Source organism: Myxine glutinosa, chromosome 6, assembly GCF_964187855.1.
Source record: "Myxine glutinosa chromosome 6, kmMyxGlut1.1, whole genome shotgun sequence".
NCBI lineage: Eukaryota > Metazoa > Chordata > Myxini > Myxiniformes > Myxinidae > Myxine > Myxine glutinosa.
This window is the reverse complement of record NC_136266.1, coordinates 167,049,079-167,074,531: the sequence shown is the minus strand read 5'-3', so window position 1 is coordinate 167,074,531 and position 25,453 is coordinate 167,049,079. Positions and strand designations below refer to the sequence as shown.

The window sequence follows — 25,453 nt, the reverse complement described above, 5'->3', positions numbered from 1 at the left end:
GGCATTTGCATTCTTTGACACCAGAATTGACAAAGAAAGCAAGATCAATATGATTGAAGCATTGAAAAATGACGGTGAAAACCCCTCTCCAAAGAGACCAGCTATCAAACGAGGAACCGCCCTGTCAATCGCTGGCCTCATAACAAAACACACCAAGCATTTCTTCAGCATCCTAGGGACCCCAACTGATTGGATGGATAAGGGTCCTGGTTCATGGGAGCAAGAAACCAGCTTTCAGGAAGCAAAGAAAGCCGCCAGTGGCTTAGTCGTGGTGAACGACAGGGCAGAAAGGGGTGTCGCATTGATACAAGACTACAATAAGCTCCTTACAAAGGATGAAGAGCAAAAGCAAGCTCTGCTCCAAGTTGTTGCTGCTCACAGGAAGATGTACCCCGATGCCAAGAAGGCAACAGTGGTGAAACAGGCCCAGAAATAGGAGTTACATTTCTCATTATATTTGGGTTTTTTAATATTATGTGATATGGGGTGTCTTCATTTTATGAACTGAACATTTGGATTGTTATCATTGAATTTGAGTTTTCATAGCAATATAGTGCTATTTGTGCAGCTATTGTAACTTGTGTTTGCTAGAATACAAAGAAAGTGAGTGGAGGGTGGATTTTCATAAAACAAACTTCTGGTTTTGCTTTCGATCCATATATAGAAAAGTTTTGTAGGCACCTTTAGTTTGAAGGCTGATGTGGCACCCCTAAATAAAATCAGATTGCTTTCATATTTGGTGTCTTTTCATTTTGGAACAAAAGGAACAACATAAAGCCATGTCCCAGTAAATATTTAAAACAAATTATTTTGAGCACCACCCTAATATATATATATATATATGTATATATATGTATGTATATATATATATATATATATATATGTATGTATATATATAATATATATATATGTATATGTATGTATATATATATATATATATATATATATATATATGTATATATATGTATGTATATATATATATATATGTATATATATGTATGTATATATTGTATATATATATATATATACTATATATATATATTATGTATATATATGTATGTATATATATATATATATATATATATATGTATAATATGTATGTATATATACTATATATATATATATATATATGTATATATATGTATGTATATATATAATATAATATATATATGTATATATATGTATGTAATATATAATATATATATATGTATATATGTATGTATATATGTATATATATTGTATATAGTATAATATATATATGTTATATATATATGTATAAAGTACATAACAACTCGGCAGGGGGGAGTGGGGGGGAAGGGAGGTGGGGAGGGGGGACGTGGAGGGGGGGGGGGGGAGGTGTGGAACGGCTAGCTTGGCAAGTGATAGCAGGCTTTTTACTTTTATTTTTACCTCAATGAGGGTTATATATATAGTCCGTGCTTGGAGCCTTCAAGTTCAACATAAAGTTTTTTAAATGAAAAATAATGCAGATGTATAACAATCCACCAATGCAAGTTCAGAAATGAATGCAGATCCTTTACTTTGCGATACAAACGCAATTCCCGCCATTTCCACTCACGATCGAGGCCTCCACAGTGACCCGCGCCTCTTCTTCCTCCTACAACTTCGTCTCCTAACTTCTTTCACTCAAAATGCACGAAATTCTGCCGCATGAAATTATGTAGAGGCCTCGGCGGGGGGATATAAGGTAGATAAGGAAGGCGTTGTAACAGAAGAATCCAAATAAAAGTGGAAGAACGTAAGGAAATGGGAGCTATTCTGGACCCACAGCCAAACCCGACAAACCATTGCAATACACCCCGAACGTCTAGCACCGCCACAAACTACACCATGGAATTGCAGCTGGCGCAGTTTTCTTAAACCATTGATATTAAAATAAAACGTAGCCTAAAACCACCGGGATTTTATGCTGATTCCGAATGTGTCTAAAACTTTTCTCCGATGTGTAGTTCTTGAGTTATAAGCGGACATCCAGAGACACACACACACACACACACACACACACACACACACACACACACACACACACACACACACACACACACACACACACACACACACACACACACACACTCCTCCTTTATATATATATATATATATATATATATAATACACATACATACATACATTACATACATACATAACATATATACATACATATATATATATACATATATATATATATACATACATATACATACATACATGGTGTCCAGAATCATAGGGGAAATCTGGCGCCCCTCCCCATTACACACCACCGGTTTTGTAACTGGTTGAACAACATGTTTCCTAACCGATGGATGGAAGGAGAGGATCAATTGCATGGCCTCTGAAGGAGAGGATCAATTGCATGGCCTCTGAGATCTCCTGACCTGGATCCTCTCGATTTTTCTTTCTGGGGCTACCTCAAGGAAAAAGTTTATTCTGACAAAATCCAAACCCTGAAGGATCTGCAAGAGCGAATTGCTGTCAACTGTCAAGATGTTGATCCTCTTATGCTCCTTCCAACAGAGAAACATGGTACTTCGTCTGAAAGGTGCCTGGAGGTTGATGGGAAGCATATTGAGCATATTCTTTGAAAATGAATTTTTCAATTTCCAGACATTATGGACACCGTGTGTGTGTGTGTGTGTGTGTGTGTGTGTGTGTGTGTGTGTGTGTGTGTGTGTGTGTGTGTGTGTGTGTGTGTGTGTGTGTATATAAATATATATATATATATATAGATAGATAGATAGATAGATAGATATATATTTATATATATATATATATATATATATATATATATATATATATATATATATATATATATATATACTATATATATATATATATATAGATAGATAGATAGATAGATATATTGTTGCGGATTCGGAGGTCGGCGCTCCCCTTACCAAGGGGGGGGGGGGGCGGGGGGTTAATCCCCTTGTCTTTTGCACTGGCCGATCCTCCGTTCCTGGAAATTACACGCTCCTTTGCGGCGTGAGATTGGCCAGGGTGATTGGTCAAGATGGGCTCCCAATTACCTTTGCCAATCCCTCCGCAAAGCAGGATAGAATTCCCTGCTCGGACCCGGACAAGATGGAGTTTGCCGAGTGGTTAGAAGTCCGAAATCCGAGCCGTTAACAATAGACGAACCCGATTCCGAGCGATTGGCCAAATCGTGCCACGTATATCAATTGGGGACAGGACGAAAGCGATCGGATGAGAAGAAACCAAGGGGTAAAGAAAGAACAAATATGATTTATTATACAAGAACTCAAGAGGAAACGAAAGGGCAAAAATATTGTTGCGGATATGAGGATTATGTTTTTTTATTGTATAGTAAATTGTTTGATTCTGGCCCCTCCTGCCTCCAGTGTTGTGTAAAGGTTAAAAGGGCGTCCCGGTAGTTAATTCCATAAAGCACACATTGAAGGACACGATAAAACCCTTGTTCAGTAGCTTATATCTTTATTATGTGTTTTAGATTAAGGCTTTGTCGTCCATTAACATGACACTCCATTGCACCAAGTGAAAAAGATAGATTCCCTTCATTCCCATTCCCAAAAACCTCCATTTCCCCTTTCGTCAATTGCCATTCGCATTGCCAACCAACAATTGCCGCCATTGACCACGAGGCAGGGTTGGGGAAGAAAGGCGGGTCCCCACCTCGTCATAGAGGGGAGGAGTGAGTCAGCCCCACTCAACCAACCACGAACAAGGGGTTGGACTTGGAGAGGGTGTGGAGAGAAACATCAAGGAGGTTCGCGAAGGTTGAGGGGCGGGGCCTATATAACCCGCCGCGGGACGTTCCCCAAGGAGATGAGAGATGAGCTATGACAAGAGCTGAGTTGTGAGGTCCAAGGCTGAGCTGCGTGGTGAGGTGCAAAAGAGAGAGCTGGGTTGTGAGGTCCGAGAGAGAGAAAGGAGATCATCCAGGGAAGCCCAAGGCCTGCTATTCGTCGCCTTGCTCGCCAGCAGCAGCGTCCATAGCAGCAGCAGCAGCAGCGTCCACAGCAGCAGCAGCAGCAGCGTCCACAGCAGCAACAACACCCAACGAGCCGATCGTGCTGCAGGACCAGTTGGACCTCCCTATCCCGCCAAACATCCACCTGCCCATCCCTATTATCATCATTCCCCGTGTGAGTCGTCTTTGTTTGTTCTGTCCTGGGTAGTTAATTAAGTCTGTATAAGCTAGTATTTTCCCTGTGTCTCTAAAAGCTTCTGTAAATTATTTTAGTATCTTTCCTTCTCCTTGGTTATTTTGAGCCTGTAAATAGTAATAAATAGTAATCGTATTTTCAACCTTTTTTTCGTCTTCTTATTCCTTTTCTTCACATCCGTCGTCTTTGTCTTTTCCATATTGAATAGCTGTGGCGCGATACGGCCAACGTCTGGGTGAATCGGGTGAATCGGGGAAAATGTTAGGTCGCGGTGCCTCCGCTCGGCAAACCAACATCCTTAACCGCGGACTGTAACAATATACAGAAGAAGGAAATAAAAGGACACAGGGCAAGCTTAAACACTCTTAAATATCACGCGCCCAGGACAGTACAAACAGACTTACACGTATGGGGAATAGCAGGAAGAAAGGTCCAGCCGCTGGCAGCGTGGGCTCCGGTCCGGTTCACGTTCACGTCTCCGGTTCACGTTCACTCTGGTCCGGTCTTTGGTGCCGCGGCGAAACTCCGGCAGGCAGCGCGGTTGGTATGCCGTTGACCGCGAGCGGAATATATGCGGGGACGAATATACAGCTCTGCTACGAAGCAGTCCCTCTCACCACCACGCCACTCTCTCCTCAACTCTCTCAAGCTCTTCGCCCCTTGCTTTTCTCTGCTTGACTCACCACCACGCTCTGCACCGACCTTCTTACAAGCAGTCCCACATGAGCGCTTATATCATGCGCTCGCGTATTAAGCCGTGGTTCATGTGGACACGCCCATCGGCGAGCCCACCTCAGCCCTGGGTGGTTGATGAGGGCTCCGTGGCTCCACCCTTAACAGGGCTCCGCCTGGCTTCGATAGCTCCTCCCCCTTCTTCTCCGATCCTGACCGCGTGCGCAATGGCGTCTGGTGCAGCAAAAGCGCGGCCAGAAAAGGCAGGGGAGAGCATGGAAAAAACAACCCTGACTGCAGGTGTTACTTGGTGGCTGGAGAGAGAGAGCTTGGGAAATTATTGGGAATATTGAAAGGGGCCTATCTTATTTGATTAATGCAAATGCAGAGTCAAACGATTGGGAACAGATCCTTATCTAAAACACATACTAATGAGATAACTAAAGAGGTTTCTATGTGCCCTACGTGTTGCAATATGGACTAGCTAGGGTGTGACCTTTTACCTTTACCAAAAATGGGAATATTTACAGGGGATTATTTACAAGGGTTATTATTTACCAAAGTGAAGGTTCTAAAAACTGTAACACGCACCCTCCCTCTTCTCAGGCCCGTCCCGGGCCGTTTCACAAGGGATATCTTTTAACAATTAGTGTGACACTTAGATGTAAACACCCTCTACTATTAATCTGACCCTGAGTGCGACATTTTAAAAAACTAGATATGTCCCGCCTGCTGCGTTGCATTCTACCTGGCAGATTCACGCCCACAGATTAACCGAATTACGGAATTAATTTTCAAACTACACATTTACGGTGGGGGCATATTTACAAAGACTATTACTAATTGTAGTCCTGCGGCATAGCAGACCAATTGTTCAAATTGTTCTAAAAGCACCAAAATTGGCACACATGTAGATTAATATATTCTAAACATTTTTGGATATGGAGGCATTCAAGATTAGCCGCCAAATTCAAAAATGGCCGCCAAATGTGCTACGGGGAGAATCTTGAATGCCTCCATATCCAATATTGTTCAGAATGTATTAATCTACATGTGTGCCAATTTTGGTGCTTTTAGAACAATTTGAACAATTGGTTTCGTATTTTTTACTATGCCGCTGGGCTAGTCCTGCGGCATAGCAGACCAATTGTTCAAATTGTTCTAAAAGCACCAAAATTGGCACACATGTAGATTAATATATTCTAAACATTTTTGGATATGGAGGCATTCAAGATTCTCCCCGTAGCACATTTGGCGGCCATTTTTGAATTTGGCGGCTAATCTTGAATGCCTCCATATCCAAAAATGTTTAGAATATATTAATCTACATGTGTGCCAATTTTGGTGCTTTTAGAACAATTTGAACAATTGGTTTCGTATTTTTTACTATGCCGCTGGGCTATTGGTATTTACAACTAACACCCAGGACCTGTCTTTTTGGGAACAAAAGCAGAAGTTTTGAGAAGAAGAAATTGCCATGCACTGCACTGATACACCATACCATATGCACCAAGAAACAAAATGCACCAATAAGCACCCAAAGCACAAAAAGCACCACAAAGCACCACAAAGCACCAAAAGCACCAAACACAAAAAATGCCCCAAATACATTTCAAGCACAATGATAATGTCAATGGCGTCCGATGTCTTCTCGGGTGGGCCGATGGCTGCTGGGCCGATGTTTCTGGGTGACTTCCCACTTGCTGCCTATTTGATCTTATATGAAAAAGGGCACAAATCGTGTCTGCTTTTTTAATTAGGGCCAGCAGGGGCCAACTAAAAGTGGTTCACCTGCTTGGCATAGGTGCCACCTGAACCGTGGTCCGCAAGCAAGATTCCCAGCAGCGATGCCATGCCACAGCCGTGTGGTCCCTGAAGGTTGCTCGGCCGCAAAACGTGCGGCCGCAAAACGTGCGGCCGCAAAACGTGCGGTCCATAATGTGGTGCTCAGCCGCAAAGCGTGCGGTCCATAAAGTGGTGCTCGGCGTGGTCCATATGGTGCATCAGTGCAGGCCGGAGGGAGAGAAGGTACGGGCGCACAACTGCGGCCACCTGCGCACATTCCCCTTGGCACACAAAGACCAGGGTCCATGAGTGGGGAAGGAAGACAAAGCAAGGTTAGCGGGGTGCAAGGGCGCAAGAGTACACATCAACACAAGGTAATGCAGAGGTGAGGTGCGCAGGCGAGCGAACCGAGAAAGCTTGTCCCTACCGTACGTCCCCCCCCCCCCCCCCCGTCACCTAATCTACCCTTGCCCCTACCCCGTATCTACACAATTTACAAATTCGTCGCTATCGTCTTGTCTTCCCCATATCTCCCCGAATCCAAATTCGTTATCAATCCCTCTAAATCAAATTTGCCACCAATTCCAATTCCTCATCAATCCCTCCTAAGGAGGAAGAGATGGAATATAAACAATGTCACCCCACGTCATGATGCGTCTTACATCCCAGACATTTGCAAAAAACAGTGGTGTGGAGTCCTGTCACCTCGGGTGAGTGGATCCAGATGGTGCGAAAAGACTTTCAATCCTAACTACCTTCTAAGTGACTTTAACACCCTTTACATTACCCGGGGTCTTTCCCTGCAAAACTATTGGCCATCTTTACTCTATGTGGTTCGAAGAACCGAACTCCCATTGAACATACCGTGGTGCTCACCAATTTGGGGTCTCACTCCCCCAATTCTTCACCCTGTGCCCTCGCACAATTTCAGGGCTGGGTCATGTGGCGCTCCCAGCAGGTCCGCTCACCTGCACCCCTCCGCCACTGTAGTTGCCTCCCGAGCTTACCTGCTCCTCACCCTAACCTATCTGGGTAAGGCCCTCTGGCGCTCTCACCCCCTACCGCCCTCTCTGGCGTCTGGCTACCCGGGTCCGTCCTCCGGATCCTCGGGCCCCATTGAACAACTCACTAACTGGCTCCCAGAGCCTACCTGCGGCCTCACCTGGCCGACAGACTAACAGTGGCGGAGTGCCCATTTAATCACACACACTAACAGGCCACACGCCCAGCCAATTTACTCCACTAATGCACCCCTCAAGCAGTACGCTGCTACTCTCGCACCACAGATGCCAATATCCAACCACAATTTACCTACTCCCTCTACCTACTGTTAAACTACCCTCCCCGGGTACTCGTGAAGGGGTCCATCCTGTCCCCACTCACCTTTTCGCACCATACACTCCACTCCACATATTCCACACTACTCACTCCACACCATCCATTCCATACTCCATTTATTCCATGCCATCTATTCCATGCAACCATTCTCCATTCACCTGTACTTCACTTGCACACCTGGTGGCACTTGCACCCTCCTTTCCTCCAGGCGCATTCACTCAATCAAAGCAATGACACACATCTCTCACGAGCATTGCCTCACTTCATCACCCTCACCACAAACACACAGCATCATCTGGCTACCTGGTTTCCCTCTAACTTAGTGCTTCCCCCCAGTCATCCCTTAGTCTATGCACATCCCACATCATTATCAACCAACTACCCTACTCTACGTCCCCTCTACCGGTATCAATGTCACTACTTAACTCTACAGTTACCTATTGTCATCTCTAAATTCTATCAATAACCTAACCCTCCCGGGCTAGTTTGATACTGCCATACCCCATAAAACTACAGCTCATGTGCCCCAAACAATGTGAGGGATGGTAAAGATACCACCCCCCCCCCCCCCGACACTGGGTATCAATTTCCAATCAATACCACTATCATCCCAATTTCACTCACTATCAATTCCAATTTCAAATCTCTATCAATTCCAAACAATAACACTATCATCATCCATTATTAGTCCGCTAAACTTGAGCCTCTCGGTGCGTCCATGCATTCTTTACAGCTCGGCTTCGCAAAGCCGAGCAATGCATACGGGTGGTTTGGTCTACTGTAGGTTGAGTCCGTCCGGCATTCGGTTCAGGGGAGGAGGTTTGGTTGGGCCAAGGCACCAAGCACCATCCCGGCGCAACGCCCTGCGCTCCCATGAGCGATGGCCCGGCCTTGCCTGGCCGAAACGTCGCCACCGCAAGGGGGCGCTGTTCCGACCCCTCCTATCTCTCAAACCGGGCCGATCGCTTTGCCTCACAAAACGCGGAATCGACCGTGCAGGGTGGGGCCCGGCCCGAATCGTGCATGGCGGTCCTTGCGAAACTGCCGCAGCCACGATCCCCGCCGGTTCCCGCAGCACACAAAGAGCACCACGGACCGAGGGCTCGCGTCGGCTATCCGTCAGCCTAAACGCTGTCCCGGTCAACGTCGATGCCTTACCCGCATGCTCACACCACGCGTTCCTTTTCATCCTCACACATCCAGGTGTCTCAATACACTCCGCACATTTCGTCACCGCACTCTCTCCGTGCACACCACCCAGGCACACTCATTTCGCTCACAGACTTCGTTACACACCTGACCACCGCACACCTCCTCACACACCTTGGCGCACACTCCTCGGTTACATCCTCTGTAACAACCATGGGTGTGCAATCCCTCGTCGCACACCCAATCACGCGCTCCACAACCAACTCAGGTGTGCATTCTCTCTCACTCGCCACAACCAACTCGCTCTCCGTGTCACTATCACTCCCACTATCACACTCTGTCGTGCATTGTCCCTCGCACTCGGTAACACACTCTCACTCCGGCGCCATCTTCCTCCTCACACGCGCGCCATTCCTACTCACATAGCGGACCACGGACCTCCCACAAACGCCCGCGGTACGCTGGGATCCCAAGCGCGCGAAAAGAATTTTCGCGCCAAACACTTTCCCGCCAAATCTCTTAGCCCCATATACAGCCCGACTCACCTTTGGGATCCTCCTCTCCACACGCACCTGCAAATCTTTATAAGGATTAGCAAGCACGGCATCAGGATGCGAATTCAGACTTTGAATACATTCCATTTCTCCCTCCAATTCATGCTCTACCTCTGCCGTCTCTCCAATTCCAATTTCCATTATAACCATTCCATTTTCTTTATTCGGCTCGACGACCGCTGGCGCCAATAAAATAAAATCTTTTAATTCTGCGGTCGCCGGCTTCCCCATACCCCGGGTCACGATCTTTACCCCGGTCCACGTGACTTTGCCTTGCTCAGCCTCGCCTTCTCCGCGCTTCTCAAGTCGCGCTACCTCGTCGCGTACAAATGCTACCTCCTCGCCCATCCCGCGGTTTCTCTCCCTCTCACTCTCCCTCGCTTCATACCGGGCCTGCCCCCTCGCCAACCCCCCATTAATTTATTTGGCTTGGCCATTTTATGTCCTCCAATTTTCCCCCTAATTTGCTTCCGAATCCCTCCAATTTGCATCCTAATCCCTCAAATTTACTTTCTAAGTTATTGGTGTTGCCCCTTACTCCTTCCCTCATTGCATCCATCTTTTCCATCTCCTTACTCAATCCCCCTAATTTGGTTTTCCAATCATTTCCCATTTCCTCAATTTGGTTTCCCAATTGCTCACCCATTCTATCCATTTTTGCATCCAGTTGGGTCAGGAATAATCTGAGGTCAAACCCGATTTGCACAGCGGCCCCAGCTGCCGACGCGGGCTCGGCCTCCGCCGCCATGTGCGCGGCGCCACCATTTTGCGTGCCTGCAACCCCCACTACTACACCCTCTTCAACCTCCTCCTCCATTACTCCGAATTGTTCCCTGGGGTCCTGGGTTGCCTCCAACTCTTCCTCTACCTCCTCATTCTCCCCCACCGGCATCCGATCGCCTTGAGTATCCATGGCACAACTCAATTTGGATGTTAATACTAGATTTTTGGCCAAATTTTTCCAGATGGATTAAAAAAAATTTGGTTCGGGCTTCAAATCCCACTCCCGGACACCAATTGTTGTGGATTCGGAGGTCGGCGCTCCCCTTACCAAGGGGGGGGGGGGGGGGGGTTAATCCCCTTGTCTTTTACACTGGCCGATCCTCCGTTCCTGGAAATTACACGCTCCTTTGTGGGGTGAGATTGGCCAGGGTGATTGGTCAAGATGGGCTCCCAAATACCTTTGCCAATCCCTCCACAAAGCAGGGATATAATTCCCTGCTCGGACCCGGACAAGATGGAGTTTGCCGAGTGGTTAGCAGTCCGAAATCCGAGCCATTAACAATAGACTAACCCGATTCCGAGTGATTGGCCAAATCGTGCCACGTATATCAATTGGGGACAGGACGAAAGCGATCGGATGAGAAGAAACCAAGGGGTAAAGAAAGAACAAATATGATTTATTATACAATAACTCAAGAGGAAACGAAAGGGCAAGAATATACAGAAGAAGGAAATAAAAGGACACAGGGCAAGCTTAAACACTCTTACATATCACACGCCCAGGAAAGTACAAACAGACTTACACGTATGGGGAATAGCAGGAAGAAAGATCCAGCCGCTGGCAGCGTGGGCTCCGGTCCGGTTCACGTTCACGTCTCCGGTTCACGTTCACTCCGGTCCGGTCTTTGGTGCCGCGGCGAAACTCCGGCAGGCAGCGCGGTTGGTATGCCGTTGACGGCGAGCGGAATATATGCGGGGACGAATATACAGCCCTGCTACGAAGCAGTCCCTCTCACCACCACGCCACTCTCTCCTCAACTCTCAAGCTCTTCGCCCCTAGCTTTTCTCTGCTTGACTCACCACCACGCTCTGCACCGACCTTCTTACAAGCAGTCCCACATGAGCGCTTATATCATGCGCTCGCGTATTAAGCCGCAGTTCATGTGGACACGCCCATCGGCGAGCCCACCTCAGCCCTGGGTGGTTGATGAGGGCTCCGTGGCTCCACCCTTAACAGGGCTCCGCCTGGCTTCGATAGCTCCTCCCCCTTCTTCTCCGATCCTGACCGCGTGCGCAATGGCGTCTGGTGCAGCAAAAGTGCGGCCAGCAAAGGTAGGGGAGAGCATGGAAAAAACAACCCCGACTGCAGGTGTTACTTGGTGGCCGGAGAGAGAGAGATTGGGAAATTATTGGGAATATTGAAAGGGGCCTATCTTATTTGATTAATGCAAACGCAGAGTCAAACTATTGGGAACAAATCCTTATCTAAAACACATACTAATGAGATAACTAAAGAGGTTTCTATGTGCCCTACGTGTTGCAATATGGACTAGCTCGGGTGCGACCTTTGACCTTTACCAAAAATGGGAATATTTACAGGGGATTATTTACAAGGGTTATTATTTACCCAAGTGAAGGTTCTAAAAACCGTAACAATATATATATATATATATATATATATATACACACTAACTAATTAACTAAGGAAGCACGCTAACCCTATTACATGATGCTGGCGACATGTGGATAAATTATACCAACACATGACCTCAAAACTTGGAGGCACCCGTGTGGTACTCAAGTCTTTGCAGAATAAGATTAAAGATCTATAGTCACAAATAGACAAAGGCAGAGATGTCGATCTAGATTTCGCCCTCATTATGGGCCTTATGAGGCCTGCCTTTTTGTCCCCCGTCGCACCGCGGAGCGAAAGGGGGACTATGGTTTTCCCCTCCGTCCGTCCGTGCGTGCGTAAGCGAAGGACCGGAAATCTAATTTGGTGTGTGAGTGCAACCCACGTCAAAATCCAAGATGGCCACCACCATGTATGTCTGAACCTTGAGCGGAATATCTTGAAAAATAAGCGAAGTACCAACTTCTAATCTGGTGTGTGGGTGTATCGAGGCATAAGGAAGAACGCTATTGAAAATTGGGTCGCCACGTCAAAATCCAAGATGGCCACCACCATATATATGTCTGAACCTTGTGAGCGAAATATCTTGAAAAACAAGCATTCTGAGTATTGCGCTGCAATACATGTCCCCTACCGGCAGTCTGTCGTCCGGAAAACTATTGGGGAAATTACCAAGGGTTATTTACCCACAGGTTCTGAATCGTTCCCAATCGCTAATTACCTCAGGATGGGCTCACCTGTGATTCGCACTCGGGACTTCGATTTATACACCTTGCAGACAGGTCAGCAGAATCACGAGAAAATTAGTTGTTGATAAAGAACCTTTCAAGTCGCTAAATATCAGTAATTTATTATATTTTCTGGTTTACGATCAATGATCGATGTGTATATATATGTTGCTCGGCTTGGCTCCGCCCCTCCGGAATGCGAGCGCTGTGTCGCGCTGTTGACCTTCGCGAGACGAGGCTGAGGGTGCGTGGTTGCGCTTGAGGAGAACTAGAATAAACAAGAGATATCCATTTAAAAAAAATATTTTCATTTAATTAACGATACCTGCCAAACCACGTGCCCTATAGCAAATTCCAAAAGGTCATTTTAGTAGACTGACATGCTGAACAGATCTGTGAAGTTTCCCCTCTATTGGATCAAAAATGAGGGAGGAGCTCGGTTTTAAAGGTTCATGCTTAAAAACGTCATAACTCTGAAACCATGTGATGCATGACGTCATGCTCGCAGACATTTTTGTTCGTCATGGGTATGTGATTCTGCCTGCAAAGTTTGGCCTCGATCTGTTCAGCCGTTGCAGAGAAAAAGGGGTTTTCGTGTTTTCACGAAAAACTATGGCGGCCGAACCACGTGACCTGCGACGTCATAATTACCATTAAAATATTCTACAGACCGAGTCCCTCCTATGGTGAAAATTTGATCTCAATTGGTCCAACTATTGCAGAGAAAATCTTTTTTAAAGGAAATTAAAACTTAAAATGGCACTGAGTTAAGGATCATCAGAATTATCAGAATTCCCAAAGTTCAAAGTGCCATAACTTTGTCAAAAATGATCGAAACGTCGTGAAGTTCGAACTTGATCTGTAACTTATGAGAAAACCATGTGCCAAGTTTGAAATCATTAGTGTTAAGCGTTTAGGAAAAAAGTCCGGGAAACTGTTCTTTGCGTGACGGACTGACGGACGGAGGGACGGTGCGTAATCCTATAGTCCCCTCCGGTGTACACCGGAAGGGGACTAATAAACGAACTCCTAACTTCTAATCTGGTGTGTGGGTGTATCTATGCATAAGGAAGAACGCTATTGAAAATTGGGTCGCCACGTCAAAATCCAAGATGGCCGCCGCCATGTATGTCTGCTTGCTAGCGTGGCACACCGAGCAAGCTGCTTGCTAGCGTGGCGCACCGAGCAAGCTGCTTGCTGGCATGGCACATCGAGCAAGCTGCTCGCTAGCGTGGCACACTGAGCAAGCTGCTTGCTGGCGTGGCACACCGAAGTAGCTGCTTGCTGGCGGGGCACACCGAGCTAGCTGCTTGCTGGCGGAGCACACCGAGCTAGCTGCTTGCTGGTGGAGCACACCTGGCAAACAGCTTGCTGGTGGAACACACTGGGCAAGCTGCTTGCTGGCGGAACATACCGATCAAGCTGCTTGCAAATGGACCACACTGAGCAAGCTGCTTGCCAATTGGGACATTTGTGAAGAAAGCCATATAATGACGATCTTCAGACATTAAAAAAAACTCCTTTGATGTGGATATAAAAAAAATAAAAATAACCACCTTTAGAGGCCATTTTTCCCCGCAAGCGGGGGTTGGCCTTTTTCGGGAACCATGGTTGTTGTTGTTTTTTGGTCCCCTTTTTGAAGCAATGTTCTACGGCCGGATTCCTTTCCTGACGCCAACCCTTTTTGCCGCCTTTAACGACAAGCAGGGAATTACCAGTGAACTGGTACTCAATTAGCCGACCTCGGAAGGATGACATGCTGAGTCAACCCCCCTGGCGTTAATTCAGCGATCGACCGGGATTCGAACCCAGGATCCTAGGATCCTAAGCCGGCACCCTAGCCGCTAGCCCAACACCACCTTTGATGTGGATATTCGTGAATAATTCATAAATTGCAAGCAATCCCATGTGACAAAAATGGGATACACAAATCTTCTTTATAATCTGTCTATCTGTCTGTCTGTGTGTGTGTGTCGCCATTTTTCTCGGAGATGGCTGAGCAGATCTTCGTCAAATTTTCAGAGGTTCATCAGTGAGTGCCTGGGAGTGTTTTAGGCAAAAAAGAGAAAATTTTAGAAAAAAAAAGTTCGTTTTTTTGGATTAAAAAAATAAAATCGCTCGATAGTGCCTAAGCCTTTTTGATTAATGACAGTTATATACAAGTACACATTCACATAAATAAATACAAAACAATCACCAGACATTTGAACACAAATAAATCGAACAATTCCGGAAGTGTACGAAGTTGGTAGAAAGGCTTCTTCTTCTTCCTAATCCGTATCACACTTAACTCAGAAACGTGATGAACGGCACATTCAGCAGCATATATTCAACGAAAAGATAAAATTTTGATTTGACATTTGTTGTGGATTCTGATTTAGATCTAATTGCTTTTCCATTATATTTGCCCTCATTTCAAATATGTTTGAGCAACGCCGGGTACTCCAGCTATAAACACTGAAATACTTTACTCGGTGTACAAATACAAATACAACTTTGGCAGGGGGGGTTGGGGAGGGGGGGGGGGGTAACATAAGCTAGAGTCTCTGTATAAAGAGAGTTACGACAACCCGGAATTAGGTACTGAGTACAGAGGGCAGGTACTGAGTTGCAAAAGGCTTTGTCCCCGTATGGCATATGAGTTCTATTACAGACAAGGAGAGTCTTATCAGCGTGTGATCTTAAGTATTTGGTGTCATTAGAATGAGTGTGAGTATTAAAGACAATACTCACATTATAAAGTACTAGGGCATGCCCGTACTATATATATATGTAAAATTATATCCCCCCCCTCTATTTACATGAAATGGTTTGGTCCATTCGCAAAGCCAAAGCGAACGGCTTGCGAGTACGGTGACAATCCCCCCCCTCTATTTACATGAAATGGTTTGGTCCAAAGCGAACGGCTTGCGAGTACGGTGACAATCCCCCCCCTCTATTTACATGAAATGGTTTGGTCCAAAGCGAACGGCTTGCGAGTACGGTGACAATCCCCCCCCTCTATTTACATGAAATGGTTTGGTCCAAAGCGAACGGCTTGCGGAGTTTGGTAAAGAAATCGCCATAGCGTGCACAAACGCGCAGGAAAGCGAAAGAATCGCAAATTAGTTTTAATTAGTTTTAAAACATAGTTTAACGCCAACATAGCGGCAACATAGTTTGCCAACGTGAAATAAATGAATACGCTCTCAAATGTGCCGTCCGAGGCAGAGTCTGTTCGGCACGTTCTGCACACGTGATAGCTCGCTGCTCTCTGATTGGTTGAATCGTTTTTTGGACATAGCTCGGTAACTACTTCTCCGATTAATATGAAACCTTGAAAAGGCACATCCTCAGGTCCCCAGCAATATACCTGGCAAGGTTAAAGTATATCGGACCCGTGGTTGTCGAGAAACAGCGGTCACAGACACACAGACATACACACAGACAAACACACACACAGAGATTACTGGAATTATAGATAGATTATTAAAGACAACAAACAAAGCCAGACAATAAAATAGAGCGTTCCTCGTATGTATTCAATGCAAGGCCAGAAACACGCGAAGATCGGACAGGAAACAACATGGCGTCCACAGACCACGTGACCAATTTTTTTCGGACTCCATGTCGCAACTCTCCCTATATAGGGACTCTAACATAAGCTATGTGGCCGCGGCCTCATGCGGGGGTGTGGGGGACCGGGAAAGGGGCGTAAATTACCTATGTAAATGTGTACCGTGTAGCGCCACTTGGTGATGGTGGCAGAGGGTATTACAATTTCCTTTTTTACCTTGGCAACACTGAGGTTAGAGGGTATTACAATTTCCTTTTTTTTTACCTGGGCAACACTGAGGTTAAAGCACTCTTTGCACGGGTAAAAAAATTTCTCCTTCTCATCCCCCCTCCCCCAAAATGGGGGGGGGCTGTCAAGGCCACCCCCCCCACCCCCCAAAGATGTACATGTCGTATATCCCCCCCTCTCCCCTCACCTCTCGCATTCCTACCCCTTCCACTCCCCCCACTTCCACTCCCTCACACCTCCCTCTCCTGCCTCCTCCTCCCTCCTCCCCCCCTCCACTCTCCCTCCCACCCCAGTATTCCTGCTAGTTAATAAATAAATGAAACACCGTCTTGTGATGACTTGCTTGTCCGTTGTCCTCAGTGCCAAAACTCCACACACCGAGGACGCTCATCCTCTTGGTCTTTGACATGATGTTGCCTTGAGTGCTTAACTTCAGACAAAGCGCAGCCCAACGGATCACCAATTTTGACACTGGAAGCATTTTTGGCACCTTGAGTCGTTGGTTGTTTGTTTTTTATGCTAATTGCTATACCCTCTGTTAGTGCAGCAGGGTATTTCAAACACATTTTGCATGTTAAACATCCATGTCCAAAGCTCTGCGGCACTAACAGATGGTTAACGATATACCATTTAAATTGCATCTTGGAGAATAGGCATTACATATTATGTCACCTTTTTAATGAGATAGTGTCATTGAGATAGTGTGAGATAGTGTGGAGGCCAGGTGTGTTTTGGCTAAAATATTGGCACCCTTGCACTTTTATCAAATAACTCACAATTTTCTATAAAAATAAGTTGAAATTGACAAAAGTATTTGGCCTCCACAATTCTTTTTTTCACTGTTGATATTGCAGAACCATTGTTTTTGATTCAGAACTTGATATATCCTTTTAAATCAGAATATAAAAAGAAATGGCATTGACAAAATTATTGATACCCTGGATTTAATATTTGGGAGCAAGGCTTTTGGACAAAATAACTGTGCAGTCAAACGCTTCCTATAGCCATGACTGAGCTTCTTACACCTCTCTACTGGCAGTTTGGCCCACTCTTCTTGTGCAAACTGCTCCTGTTCTCCCAGATTTGAAGGGTGCCTTCTCCCAACTGCTGTTTTCAGATCTCGCCACAGGTGTTCAATTGGATTGAGATCTGGACTTAAGGCTGCTTTTTGAAGTGTGTTTGGGGTCATTGTCTTTCCACAAGACCCATGACTTCGACGGAGACCCTGCTTTCTGACACTGGGTTGAACATTGCGCTCCAAAATGCCTTGGTAATCTCCTGATTTCATGATGCCATGCACACGTTCAAGACACCCAGTGCCAGAGGCAGCACAGCAACCCCAAAACATCACTGAACCTCCTCCATCTTTGACTGTAGGGAAGGTGTTCTTTCCTTTGAAGGCTTCATTTTGTTTTCTGTAAACATAGAGATGATGTGCTTTACCAAAAAGCTCTAATTTAGTGTTATCTGTCCACAGGACATTCTCCCAGAAGGATTTTGGTGTTTTCAGGTGTGTTTTGGAAAACTCTAATCGGGCTTTCTTTGCTGTGGCATCCTGGATATCCTACCAAAGAACTCCCTTTCATTGAGTTGGCGACGGATGGTGTGAGTTGAAACTGTCGTACCTTGTGTCTGAAGGTCAGCTTGAATCTGTTTGGCAGTTGATCGAGGTGCTTTCTCTACCATTCGAACAATATTTCGCTGCAATCTTCGATCAACTTTTCTCTTGCGGCCACGTCCAGGGAGGTTGGCTACAGTGCCATGGGTCTTAAACTTCCTTATAACATTGCATACGGTGAACACAGGAACATCAAGGTCTCTGGAGATGGACTTGTAGTCTTGAGATTGTCCATGCTTTGCTCCAATCTTGTATCTGACCTCCTCAGACAATTCTCTGGGTTTTTTTCTTTTCTCCATGCTCATTGCGGTACACACAGTGACACAAAACAGCAGAATGACTCCTTTTCTCCATTCAAACTGGTTGAATGAGTGATTTTTCTATTGAAAGCACCTGCAACTCACCACAGGTGAGTTAAATTCCAAAGTAAAGGAGAATCACCTGCTTGAAATCTAATTGTTTATAACAACTTCTAAAAGGTGCCAATAATATTGTCCGGGCCATTTTCGGATTTCTGTGTGGAATAAGCTAAGATTTAGTTTACTTTTCAGCTTTTTTGTTTTGTTCCACTGCAAACCAAAGAAATACATTTGTGGATACCAAAAGTTTTTTTTATTTCAACAATTTTCTGGAAGAAATGGAGCATTATTTGAAAAAAAGTGCAAGGGTGCCAATATTTTTGGCCACGACTGTATCACCCGCCACAAAGCCGTTAAGGCCACTCGAGGTTGGGGCGACACAAAGGGAAGTTTAGACATTAGACAGAAAGGAGGAATCTATTAACCGTACTCTTGAATTGAGGTAGGTTGGGATAGAGGATTAAAGCAGGATGCAGGTAAACTGTTCCATAGTGAAGGTAAAAAAGTAGAAGAATACCTCATAGTCTTACTCCTTTGGACAGATACAGTGTATGGATGGGAAGAAACTGCCAAATGTGTCGAGCTACTGAAAGTATGCTCAGGTGGAACAACCTGTGATTAAACCCGCAGAGCACCTTCCGTGGGAATATCTGTAGAAAAGGCTCAAGGAAGCAACAGAGCGGTGGACTGAGAGAGGTTCCAGGGATGATGCCAACTCCTGTCCAACCAGAATGGCAGCACGTTGCTGGATTCTGTCAAGAAGAGATCGGTGACAGGCTAGAGCAACAGCCCAAATATGGCAATAATACTCCATGACAGGACTATAGTGGCACTTTATAGATGGAGCATAGCAGCTTGAAAAAGGTATCGCCGAGCACAAAATAAGCAGCCAAGGTGCTGGGAGGCTCTTTTAGCTATACCAAAGGTCTACTTTTCGCAGCTGAGGTTTGAGCTGATATCCAATCCAAGCAGACAGATAACAGGGAGTTCCTGCAAAGGTAAAGAATCCATAGACAGGGTTGGAAAACAAGGTGATCTTGAACTAGATAGACACGGTCAAGAAGGTGACACAGACAACCTGCTTTATTTTATAGCACCGCATCTAATACGGGTTTTATGAGAGAAGCGAAACACAGCGAATATACCATCAATACGGTTTCAAGGTGTGATTTACCTACTGTGATGCGCAGTAGTTATCGCGATAATTAATTTCTATTATTATCATTATTGCGATAGTAACCGGAAAGCATGATTATCGCCCCTTCCCGATTATCACCTCACACTATTCGGTTCCTCACCAGGGGCTTTGGCAGGCACTACAAAAGTAGGGTATTCCTCCTGTGATGGTGATGCTCATATTTATGCATGAAGGAATGAGAGCAGAAGTTTGTACTGTATTGTTGGGAGTGTTACCCTGGAGATTGAAGTGGAAATGGTCCGCAGCAGGGATGCACCATTGCCCCAACATTGTGCACCACGGTGATGGAGAAATGGTTGGAGTGTTGCCAGCCCTGGCATGGATGTGCTGTACAAATGTGGTGACAACTAGTGGGTGGAAAGGTCCCGAAAATCATCTCTGATGATTGACAGAGTTACTGTTCGTCTGACGTAGCTGCAGTATGCACAACCAGAGAGGGAATAGAAGAGCAGCTCTGTTTTTTGAAGAAGTTCTTTCTGAGTACCAAAGACAAAACGAATGCTGGCTGGAGCACTCTGTGATGATAAAGATAATTTGGAACCAAACTATATTGGAGAATCAATCAAGGTAGTGAGTGAATTTGGGTCAATTACTCATGTGAAGACCTGCTTGAAGAAGGTGGAGAACAGGATTGCTCATACTTCGAGAGCCTTTGGAGCACTGTTGAGACCTGTTTTTATGGGCAGTGATGTTTCTTTGAAGACCAAGATACTGCCCTACCCATGTGTTGGTGCTGGGTTTACGGCTATACAGAGCTGAGACATGGGTCACAAAGAGAAATGCTTACAGGAAACGAGATGTTTTCCACAATCGATGCTTTTAAACCATTTTCGGAGAACAAGAAGGGCACATCAGTAGTGTGCAGATAGCTAAAATATGCAATTGCAGCCAAGAAGCTCTGTTGGCTGGGCCACCATACACGGATGCAAGATTGTATTGCAAAGAAACTTCTATTTGGGTTGTTGCAAAAATGCCGCCCAACACATGCAACAAAGCTCAGATGGAAGGATAAAGTGAGGAAAGATAACATCCTGATAACATCCCCCACAAACAATGGGCAGATTACTCACCCCGCCCACAGCTACCCACAATGCCTGCATTCGTACATGTACCCACGGTGTCCTGGGTCTCAATCATTCTTCTCGACCTGTTGCTTTGATCTTTGTTTTCCCCTCTCGTTCTGCTCATTGTTCAATCATGGCTCCAAAGTGCAAGACCAGTGCCGGAGATGCGTCGACTATCAAGAGGCAGAAAAAGGTGATGACCCTGAGCAACAAATTGGAACTACTCGACCGGTTTTCGAAAGGAGAGAGTGCGGCCTCTGTAGACAGGCATTACGGCGTCAACGAAGCCATTGTTCGCTACATACAGAACAAGGTGATTTGTGAAAGTGTTTCAGCGAGCACTACATAGAGTATGAAGGTGGTCGCCCATGTCTGGGATGTCTACATAGAAAGGATGGGGAAGGCTCTCAGCATATCTTATGGATTGCATACAACACGCATATCAGTCTGCCTTTGAGTGGACCTCTCATTCGCACAAAGGCTAAACATATTTACGAATATCTGTCTTGCGCTGGCACGGGTGGTGCCAGCACAAGTGATGCGCCGTGTGATGATGGCACAAGTATCGCAAATACAACAACAACAACATGCATTTTAAGGCCATTTTCCCTGCTAGAGCGGGGGTTAGCCTTGCGGTCCCCATGACAATCTTCTCCATTTTGCCCTATTTTCTGCATCTCTCCTTGTTAACCCGCTTGCCCGCATTTCTTCTTCCACCATCTTTAGCCAAGTCTTTCTCGGTCTTCCCCGTCCTCTACTTCCTTCTACATTAACTTCCATCACTCTTCTCAACCAGTCACTTTCATCCATCCTCAACACATGACCAAACCATCTCAACCTGTTCCTCTTCACAGCATCAATCACAGGCAATATTCCCATCATCTTTCGCAATTCATCATTTGTCTTCCTCTCTCTCAACGATACTCCGCACATCCATCGAACCATTCGCATTTCCACCCTTTCCAGCCTTCGTTGCTGCTCTACGTCCATTATCCATGTCTCGCTCCCATAAATCATAACACTTCTCACACATGCAGCATACACCTTTCTCTTCAGCTTCAGCGACACTCTCCTCCTCATCAGCACGCCACTCAGTTCCCGAAACTTCCCCCACGCACATCTCACTCGAGCAACCGCTGCCGAGTCTGATCCACCCTCTCCATTCAGCATGTCTCCGAGGTAGCAAAATGTTTTCACACCCTCCAGCCTCACGCTGTCTCCAAGATCCAACTCAACATTTCCTCCATCTGCAGCTCCCTCTGTGCACACCCCACACTTGAATGTAGCTGCCACACTGGTAAATGACCCTCTCAGACCACTACATTTTTGATGAACCCACTCAGCGCACATTGTACACTGAATGGAGTTCACTCCGACACCCCCCCCCCCCCCCCCCGCACACAGCACATGGCCACCCCCAAAGTTCTCTCCACCCCACCACATGCTTTACCACTTGCCATCACCTACGTCCCTCCGATATTCACCCCCAGACCCCCTGTCTCCATACACTCCCCCCACCTGCCCATCCCCTCCCCCAGTCCATCCACACTTTCCGCAATCAACACCAGATCATCTGCATACAACAACTCCCACGGTAAACCCCCCTCCACGCTCCGAGCCAGCACCTCCACCACAGCCACAAACAGCAGTGGACTTAGTACCGATCCCTGATGCACTCCCACCTTCACCCCAAACCCACCACCGTTCCCGTCCTTCGTCCTTACAGCTGTGCGCGCTCTTTTGTACATTGCCATCACTACTCTGATCAACCATTCCTCCACTCCTAACTTTCTCAATGCCCATGTCAATACTTTGCGTGGAACCCTATTGAATGCTTTCTCCAGATCAACAAACCCAAAAAACAACTTCTTGCTCTTCTCCATGTACTTCTCCTGCAACTGCCTCACAATGAAAAGCGCATCTGTCGTTCCTCTTCCTGGCATAAATCCAAACTGCATTTCGTCGATCTTCACTTTCTTCCTTATCCTCCTCTCCAACACCCTTTCCAATACCTTCATTCCATGCTCCAATAACTTTATCGCTCGGTACGAGCCACACTCCAGAGGGTCACCTTTCCCCTTGTATAGAGGGACGAGGGCACTCAGCCCCCAATCCACTGGAATGCGGCCTTCCCCCTCCACCAGACCACAGATCTCTGTCACTCTCCCCACACCCCAACCTCCCGCCGCCCTCAACACATCTCCCACAACTCCCGTCGGCCCTCCCGCTCCTCCACTCTTCATTGCTTTCATCGCTTCCTCAACCCCCCTCCCAGCCATCCTCTCCGCCGGTCCCAAAACTGGGTCACTCTCCACGTTGCCATCCCATCCACTCTCCGTATTCAACAGCATTTCCACATATCTTCTGCATCCCCCTCCAACTCCATCTGGGTCGACAACGACCCATCCCACCCCATCCCCCAAGCAACTCACCCCCATCACATCACACCCCTCCCTCGCTATGTGCCCTGCAATCCTGAATACTGCTCCCTGACCCTCCTCCGAATCCAAGCGTTCTCCGAACATCCTCCCACATGCCTCCCGCGCCCCTGCCACCCCCCTCTTTGCAGCCTTCCCGGCCGCCCTACAACTTTCATGCTCTGCTGTCTCTGCTCCCGCACCCCCCGCCCTCCGCCACTCCACGAACCTCCCCCTCTTCTCGTCAATCCTCCCTCCAATTTCAACATCCCACCACCATGTTTCCGAGTGCCCCGGCGGTCCCTCCGTCCATCCACATACCTCACCAACGGCTCCCAACAGACCAGCCTTCATTGACATCCAACCACCTTCAAGCTCAGCCACATCATCCTCGACCCCACCCAGCCTCTCTTTTAATGCCTCCCTTACTGTCACCCCTTTCAACCTCCACACCTTCATTCTCGGTTGGTCCTTCACCCGCCGAGCTCTCCTCGCACCTTTCACCCTTATGTCGCAGACAACCAAGTGGTGCTGTGAAACAGCCTCCTCCCCCGGGATCACCTTTGTGTCCCGGAGGTGCCCCCTATCTCGCCTACGCACCATCAGGTAGTCAACGGTTGTCGTCGACCCACCTGACGTGTATGTAACAAGCTTATTATCCTCTTTCTGGAACTGAGTATTACAAATCAACAAATCAGCTCTATCAGCAAACTCCAAAATCCTTTCACCTTCTCCATTTCTCACACCATATCCGTAACCCCCATTAACTCCCTCAAAACCATCCATACTCCTTCCCACATGTCCATTCAGGTCTCCTCCCACCACAACAACTTCCTCATCTTTCACGTTTTCCATCAGCATCTCACGTATCTTTCCAAGTATCGCAAATGCCACTTGAAAAATATCTGGGTGGCATTTGGTTTACAAATGATGCTGTTGTTGTTGTTGTTTTGTTGTATAGCCCCGGACAGTTCTATCGAACAAGCCCGTGGTACGGAGACAGCCGATGGATCTTGTAGGAAAGACCCAAAGATCCCACGCGTCCAGGATGGTGTACCCCTGCCTTCACAACGTCAGGGCCATGACAGAGTTGGAGAGAAGAGACAGAATCAAGAGGGGAAGGGCCGTTCCATGGGGACCACTCGGCACTCTGACCATAATCAGGCTGCCCTGACGAATCCGGGCAGCAGGGAAGAATGGGGAAGATTTTGCGTTTGTGGGTAAGGGGGGTGTTCGGCCACCATGATGCAGCATCCTCAATAGTTGCCAAATGATTATGTTGAAGTCTATCCTGAAATTGCTGCATCCCAAATATTTTTTTCTGCATGATGTCCAGGCACTACCACATTGATGGAATATGTATAGCCTTGCGCTGGACACAATATCAGAATGACGTACCAGCAAAAGGAGCGTGGCGGGCAAAGGGATGAACGGAGAAATCTGTCTGCTTTAATATACTGTACAGAATAGATCAAGTCAGATGTCGGGCTTCAGCAGCTTCTTTGCCCTTCTGCAAAAAGTTGTATTATTGTTCAAGAATATACCCATTATGATGTGTTTTTGGACAATGACACAAACACTGAATTCAATGACAGCACACAAAAGTGTTTACATCAATTTCAGGGCAGATTCCATGGCGACAGACGGCTATATATTTGAGCTATTGCGCAGTGGGCCACATGCCAGCTTTAACAGTTGTGGGGTTGTTCTACGTTGGCATCAGTGATTGAGCAATGTCGATATATTGCTAGATTATTCGATATTTGGAGGGACAATAATATATTGAATGAATGAATGATCGTTTTAAGGCCATTTTCCCCGATAGAGCGGGGGTTAGCCTTGCGGGACCCATGACAATCATGGTTCCCTGTTTGAAGCAATGTTTTTATGGCCGGATGCCCTTCCTGACACCAACCCATAGTCGCCTCTTACGATGCGCAGGGATACGGTGTACCTATTCTCAACCGGGGTACTCACCGGGATCATTCATCCCAGAAAGCTGGTACTCAATTTGCCGACCTCGGAAGGATGACAGGCTGAGTCAACCCCCCTGGTGTTAATTTAGCGATTGACCGGGATTCGAACCCAGGATCCTCGGATACCAAGCCGGCACCCTAACCGCTAAGCCAACACCAGGCTTGGAAGGACAATAATCAACGAGCAAAAATATAAATATTGCCCAGCCCTACTGTCTATTAGTTAAAATTAAAATCTGCCAATTGCACTTGTGCTTCAAAACAGCACGTCTCCTTGTTGCAGTGTTTCTTT

The 25,453-nt window shown here is 46.5% G+C and overlaps 1 protein-coding gene across 1 annotated transcript in view; it reads left to right on the top strand.

The window, feature by feature from the left end:
• Positions 1-25,453, top strand: part of SRCAP (Snf2 related CREBBP activator protein) — a 349,731-nt gene that overhangs the window by 25,822 nt on the left and 298,456 nt on the right. The window lies entirely within an intron of this gene.